The sequence below is a fragment of the Silurus aristotelis genome, assembly GCF_946808225.1.
Source record: "Silurus aristotelis genome assembly, chromosome: 13".
NCBI lineage: Eukaryota > Metazoa > Chordata > Actinopteri > Siluriformes > Siluridae > Silurus > Silurus aristotelis.
The window spans coordinates 4,698,800-4,705,725 of record NC_139586.1 but is presented as its reverse complement, the minus strand read 5'-3'; positions in this window follow the sequence as shown (position 1 = coordinate 4,705,725).

Below are 6,926 nucleotides of genomic sequence, written 5' to 3'. Positions count from 1 at the left end.
ATCCGCTGTAGCCTCTTGATGTCTGATTTGATAGCTAACCCAAACCATGCAGTTATAGATGTACACAGGACAGACTCAATGATGGGCGAGTAGAACTGTTTCAGCAGCTCCTGTGGCAGGTTGAATTTCCTCATTTGGCAAAGAAAGTACAACCTCTGCTGGGCCTTTTTAGCAATGGAGTCAATATTATTGTCCCACTTCAGGTCCTGAGAGATGATGGTACCCAGAAACTTGAATGACTCCACTGTTGTTAGAGTGCTGTTCATGATGGTGAGTGGGCGGAGTGCAGGGGGAATCGCTCCTGAAGTCCACGATCATCTCCACTGTTTTGAGTGTTTTGAGTTCCAGGTTGTGGTTGCACCAGACAGCCAGCTCTTTTGCACCAGACAGCCAGCTCTTTAACCTACGTAAGCAACCTGGATGAGGCTGATGACTGTAGAGTCGTCTGCAAACTTCAGGAGCTTGACAGAGGGGTTTTTAGTGGTGCAGTCATTTGTGTACAGGGAGAAGAGCAATGAGGGGAGAGAACCCAACCCTGGCGAGCACCAGTGCTGATAGTGAGAGAGTATGCCCAGCCTCACTGTCTGCTGCCTGTCTGTAAGGAAGCTGGTGATCCACAGACAGATTGGGGTGGGCACAGAGACCTGGGTCAGTTTGGCTGAGAGAAGATCAGGAATGATGGTATTAAGGATCGAACTCAAGTCTACAAACAAGATCCTTGCATAGGTCCCAGATCTATCCAGATGTTGCAGAATATAATGCAGTCCCATCTTGACTGCATCTGCAGACCTGTTTCTGTGTCTGTAGGCAAATGGAAGAGGATCCAGCAGAGGTCTAGTGGTGTCCTTCAGGTAGGCCAGGACCAGTCTTTTAAATGACTTCATGATCACAGATGTGAGAGCAAGAAGTCTGTAATCATTAAGACCAGTGATTTTGTTTTTTTTGGGGACCAGAAACGGGGTGACTGGACTTTTCAAACTGACAGTAGAACACATTCAGATTTTCAGCCAGTTGTTGATTCTCCACAGACTGAAGGGGTGGTGTCTTGTACTTGGTGATGTTCTTTGAACCAGTCCATACTGATGCCGGGTCGTTGGCTAAAAACTGTTTTTTCAGCTTTTCAGAGTAGGTTTTTTTTTACCAATCTGATCTCATTTGTTAGTTTGTTCCTGGCCTGGTTATACAGGATTTATCCCCACTTCTGTAAGAATCCTCTTTGGCATGACAAAGCAGTTTGTGTTTCCCAGTAAACCATGGTTTGTTTTTTTTACTGAATGATAAGAATGACCTGGTGGGGATGCACATATCCTCACAGAAACTAATGTATGAAGTTACAGTCTCTGTGAGTTCGTCCAGATTGGTGGCTGCAGCTTCAAAAACACTCCAATTAGTGCAATCGAAGCAATCTTGTAAATCCTGCTCTGCTTCATTAGTCCATTTTTTAACAGTCCTTAGTACAGATTTAGCTGATTTCAGTTTTTGCCTGTAGGTTGGTAGGAGATGAATGAAGATGTATATATTAAAATATAATAATATATAATAATATAAAACATGTATATTAATATATACTTGCCAAACATTCTCTATGCATGATTGTGAGTATTATGTTCTTACAGGTGCCAGAAATCCTCAAATCCAAATGCAATACAAAAAAAACACAACAAAATGGAATGCAAAATGCAATTAAATGTGTGGCAATAACTGTATGTTTTGAAAATAAGTTGTTTCAGGCCAGAATTGAGATTGTTTGCATTTTACTGATTTCTGTTCACAAGTAATACACACTATACAGTATAAAGTTCTGTGCAAATATCTTAGTCACCCTGCATTATGTATCTAGGTATCTGGTGCAGTGCGTTTTTTTTTGTTTTAGATAGGCAACTTATTTATAGGATAGTATAGATTTTGTTTAGAATGTCTGCATTACTGAGTCACACAATCCTTTTCCAACATACAGTTAAATGTCATAGAACAATTTCTGCATGCCAGTAAAACATATAACGACCCCATATCAAACGTATGACAGCAGCAGAATTTTGCATCCAAATCAAAAAAGTAAAGAAATCTCCACTAGGAAAGTCTCAGCAAAAAAATATTTTTATTACAGTTAGATTAAATCAGAGACACCATCTTCGAGCTGTTACTGTATTACTTGGGTCAGTTGATTTAGTCTATTTATCCGTATGTCTTATTACATACAATACTGGACTGGTCTGAACATATCTTTGGGTTGCCTCTAGCCAAGGAAGAAAATGGGTCATGACCCATTTTTACCCCACTTGTTTACCCTACAGCTTCTGGCTCCAATGGCTCAATAGTAGTTGGAATGCCAGTTCTCCTGGTCAACTGAATATCTGCAAATCTCTTGTTAGCTGAATGGACGTCCAAATAATGCACTTAAGCTCTTCTGAAATTCTAAATGTTAGCAGTTTCCCTCATTGGTCCATGAAGAAAATTTCAAACGCCTGGTTTCTTCTCTCTGAAAACATGCTTCATGTCTGACCAAATAGCAGCAGGGTCTTATTTCATTCATCAGACTATTTTAGTAACCTTTGTGGTCAGAGATATAAAGAGTACCTGAAAATCCTATTTGAGTACAAGTATAGATACCTTACTGCAAAATGTACTCTATTACAAATTATTATTAATATATTATTAAGTTGCCTTAGACGATCTGATTTTAAACAGCACTTGAGAATTTGACTCATATTAGACGTAGGCTCAAAGATTCACTAATCCTCAACACCAAGACACATGTAATTGCCAAAAACAATTTATTTGTGAAATGTAATTTCCTAAAATACAAATCAAATTGTACACCTCAACTCTGCATTAAAAAAGATCAACACAACAGCTTTTTCAACATGCCAGAATGAAACAAAGATCGAACACGTCGGTAAAAAAACCCCGGCAAAGTAGTAAAGGAATCTTTTCTTTCTTTTTCTTTTTTGTATTGAAAGTATTTAACACCAAAAGCTGGTTCGCAAAGTTTTTTTATTTATTCAAACTCTTTTTGGACTGAAAATGAGGCCAAAAGTGTGACAAAGTTTCTCACAGGCAGTAGATGTGGGTAGGGGAGTGTTGAGCCTTAAAGTCATTTTTTACAGAGGTGCAAAATGTAATTGTTAACTGTTATTGTGAATTCAAAGAGAGTGGAGTAAAAAGTACATCATCTATTGAATAATAAATGTAATTGAGTAAAGAGGAAAAATTACTTATATCTTTGATAATCAGTAAAACTGGAAAGTGACAGTAACGAAATACATTTGCTTACCACTGTTTGCGCTGAATAAGGCACTGTATAATGCTGTTGTGCAGTGTGTGTGTGTGTGAGTGTGTGTGTGTGGTCTGTATGATGCTCCAAAATGTATCTGAAATGTATGCTTGCATTGCTAGTTTTCAGTATAATCGATACTGAAAACTCATGTACAGATTGATTGTAAAGATATAAACTTTCATATTTATATCTTTTTTCCAACATTTCCAAAATCGCCTCAATTTCAGCTCTTGACCATTTTTAACACTGTGTTTTTTTTACATGAGTCTCTGTTTGTATCATGTAAGTGTTGCTTCTTGGGTTGCAACACACATTGTAACTACGCAAAACCACCTTTCTGGTGTTAATAATACAGAGTTGTTTTATTCTGTCTGCCCTAAACGGAGAATTTCTATGGACTTTTTGCCATTTTCATGTTTGATTTTTGAAACCACATTACAGAATGACTTCTGGAGGAGATCATTGACTCACTGATCATTAATATTTTTGGTTTCATTACTTTTTCAATCTGTAAATCCTCTTACTCATGTTCTCGAACTGCTTTTAGAGTTTTCTTATTTTCCTGATAGTCTTAATTTTTCTTTCTATGGCCCTCTATGATTAAACTCTGACGTGTGTTGTCTCTCAATTGATGAAGTGGTTGCTTGCCAAAACCTTGCTTTGTCACTGCCTTTCCTTTATTGTCATTTATTTCTCTGACTAATTTTCATTTAATTCAGACAATTCTTTAACACTTAATACTTAAATGTACCCCTTTTTGTTTTTGTCTTGCATTTTTTGATCATGTACTGGGTCTTCTCTAATGCTCTGTCTATATTCTTATAATCTCTATTTTGTACTGTTTACCCCTTTTTGGTTTACCCCACCTTTATGTCTCAGGATCTGGGGGATTTTCCTGGTAATTCCTCCCATTGTTTTTAATAAATAGCTTTATGCATGATCATTGGCTCTATTATAAATTAAAAACAGTGAATAAAACTGTGAAGATTCTCAGGCATCAAGGTGGTAGGAGTTATTTGGACATTAAGTCCAGAATAATCCATCTATCTGCATCTGAAGGACCAAAAGACACACTTTAGAGGACGAAAATCTTGGACAGAGAAGCCAGACCTCCAGCTCCACCTCCTGTCTTTTACTGAATGCCACTGTCTCTAAACCATACAACATCGCAGGTCTCACCACAGTCATGTTTTGCCCCTAATAGATTTATTTATTTAAATAATAAATGAATTTAATATTAATTTATTTAACAATAACTTTAACCGTTCCTTAATACAATTGTGTAACGCATACCGATTGCAAACTTTTTTATGTGAAGAACATCTGAAAAATCCCTAAGGAACATATTAAGTGGCAGACCACAAGATTGTTTCGTCTCCGCCTTGCACTTTTTATTATTATTAAACTTGAAAACATACACAACAATGCCAGGGGTATAAAATAGAAACTATAGTTAGTGCAGTGTCACGGTGTACCGGAAATACGATTAGTTTTGCGCATGCATGAAAAAGAATCCATAGCGCTAGTGTTAGCCGCTAGTCACTTCCTGCTAGCGCTATGGATGCTTGGGTGTTTTATGTTCAGCTTCAGGAATTTCTCTTAAAATGAGAAAATCCTGACAATTCCACATATCGACAAAGTAAATGAATGAAGGAAGGAAGAAAAGAAGACATTTGTTGAAGTCTGCTGAAATGACATCAACATATCTTTAGAAAATTAAATATTAAATGTAAAACACACACACACACACACACACACACACACACACACACACACACACTTACAATATTTACATATCTGTATTACCCAAATGAGGTCTAACCAATGAAAACTATTAAATACAATATTTCCATTTAATACGTTTTATTTAATAAGTTTGATTTGTGCCAATCCAATTGATTACTTAATTTAATAATAAAAAAAAAATAATATTACATAAATTTAATTGAAACTATTTTATAAATATTTTTAAATGTAAACTATTCAAATGTTGATGATCACAAATGTTAATAAATGCATTAATAATAATAAAAAAAAAACAAGCAATTTTATGTTTTGCAATTTCTTTCATTTATTTTAATTCCGTCTATTTTACTCCTTTCTGCGGTCAGACTGGCCTCTGGTGGTTGGAAAAGGGATTACTGGGCTTGATTTTACCAAGGCCATATCAATGTAAAGATCAGTTGAGGGTGTCACTGCCACTACCATCAGCAGCATTCTAACATTTGTAGAACAGTAACTAGTGCACTTACACCAGTGGTCCACTCATTTCTAACGTGGTCATAGGTGATGCAGTAACATCTGCCCTGACATTGGTGGACCAATTACCTTCTAAACTGATCACCGGTGGAGCGACCTGCACTGACACGAGTCGAGAAAACTACGCCAATCATTGGTGGAGCAGTAACTTCTGAGCCGGCTCTGAAGTCGAGCAATAAAAAATGATAATAGGAACATTATAGTTATAATAAATCATATTGTTTGGAGTACATTTGAAGGCAAATACTTTTGTACTTTTACACTAATTAAAATTTACAGCACTTTTACTTTTACTGGAGTCATATTTTATATTGTGTATCTCTACTTTAATACTAGTACATGGTTTGGGTAGTAACTCTTACATTGATGATTGTTTGAGCAGTAACTCCTACATTGGTTACTGGTGAAACAGTAGCTCCTACACTAATCATTGGTGGAGCAGTAACTCCTACCATGTTCTCAGTTGTAGCATTCAATGTTATGCTGATTATTAGTGAAGCAGTTACTCATTTACTGGTCAATGGAGAAGCGATAACTCCTAACCTTCCTAATGGTGGACCAGTAAATCCTACAATGCACAGTGGTGGAGCATAATACATAATAATATAATAATAATATGTTTATTTGCAATTAAAGTCAAGATATTTATCTGAAGATTATAAATAGACTGTATATATAACTGAAGTGACAGCCTACTTTAAATTGTTACTGTTTGTTGAAATGTCACACACTGTTTATGATCTTTTTGCATAATGCAGAACTCTTTACCACGTAATGTATGCATGCTTATTTACTGCAACAGACACAGTGTAAAGCAAGTTGGGGCAGAGCCCTCCTTACACCTCATGCATACAAGTGCATACAAATAACAAATGTGTAATAAAGTGTAAAAGTGTAAAAAAAAAAATTAAGCGCAAATTGTACAATCAAATTGGACAATGGACTTAGGAAGTAAGTCAATACTATTAAAACAGTACTGTAAAGTCAAGTAAAAATTAGTAGACTGGTAAATGGTCTAGTAAAAATTCTAGTAGAAATAAAAAAATATTTTACTATAATTATTTCGGGACTAATTTGACCCACCAGAACGAGTAACTCCTACAATGACCACCAGTGGAGCACTAACTCCTGCAGAGATTATTGGTTGAGCATGAATTCCTACACTTGGTTAATAGTGGAGTGTATATAGAGTAGTGGAGCATAGTGTAACAGAATAGATTAATTTGTAATTAAAGTCAAGATTTCAATCTATAGATTACACATAGACTGCACATATCACTTAAATAGCAACCTACTTTCAATTCCTCATTTCCACAGTTTGCTGAAATGTCACTCAGTTGTTCATGGTCTTTTCGTATAAATGCAGGATTAATTATCGATTTATTAACAT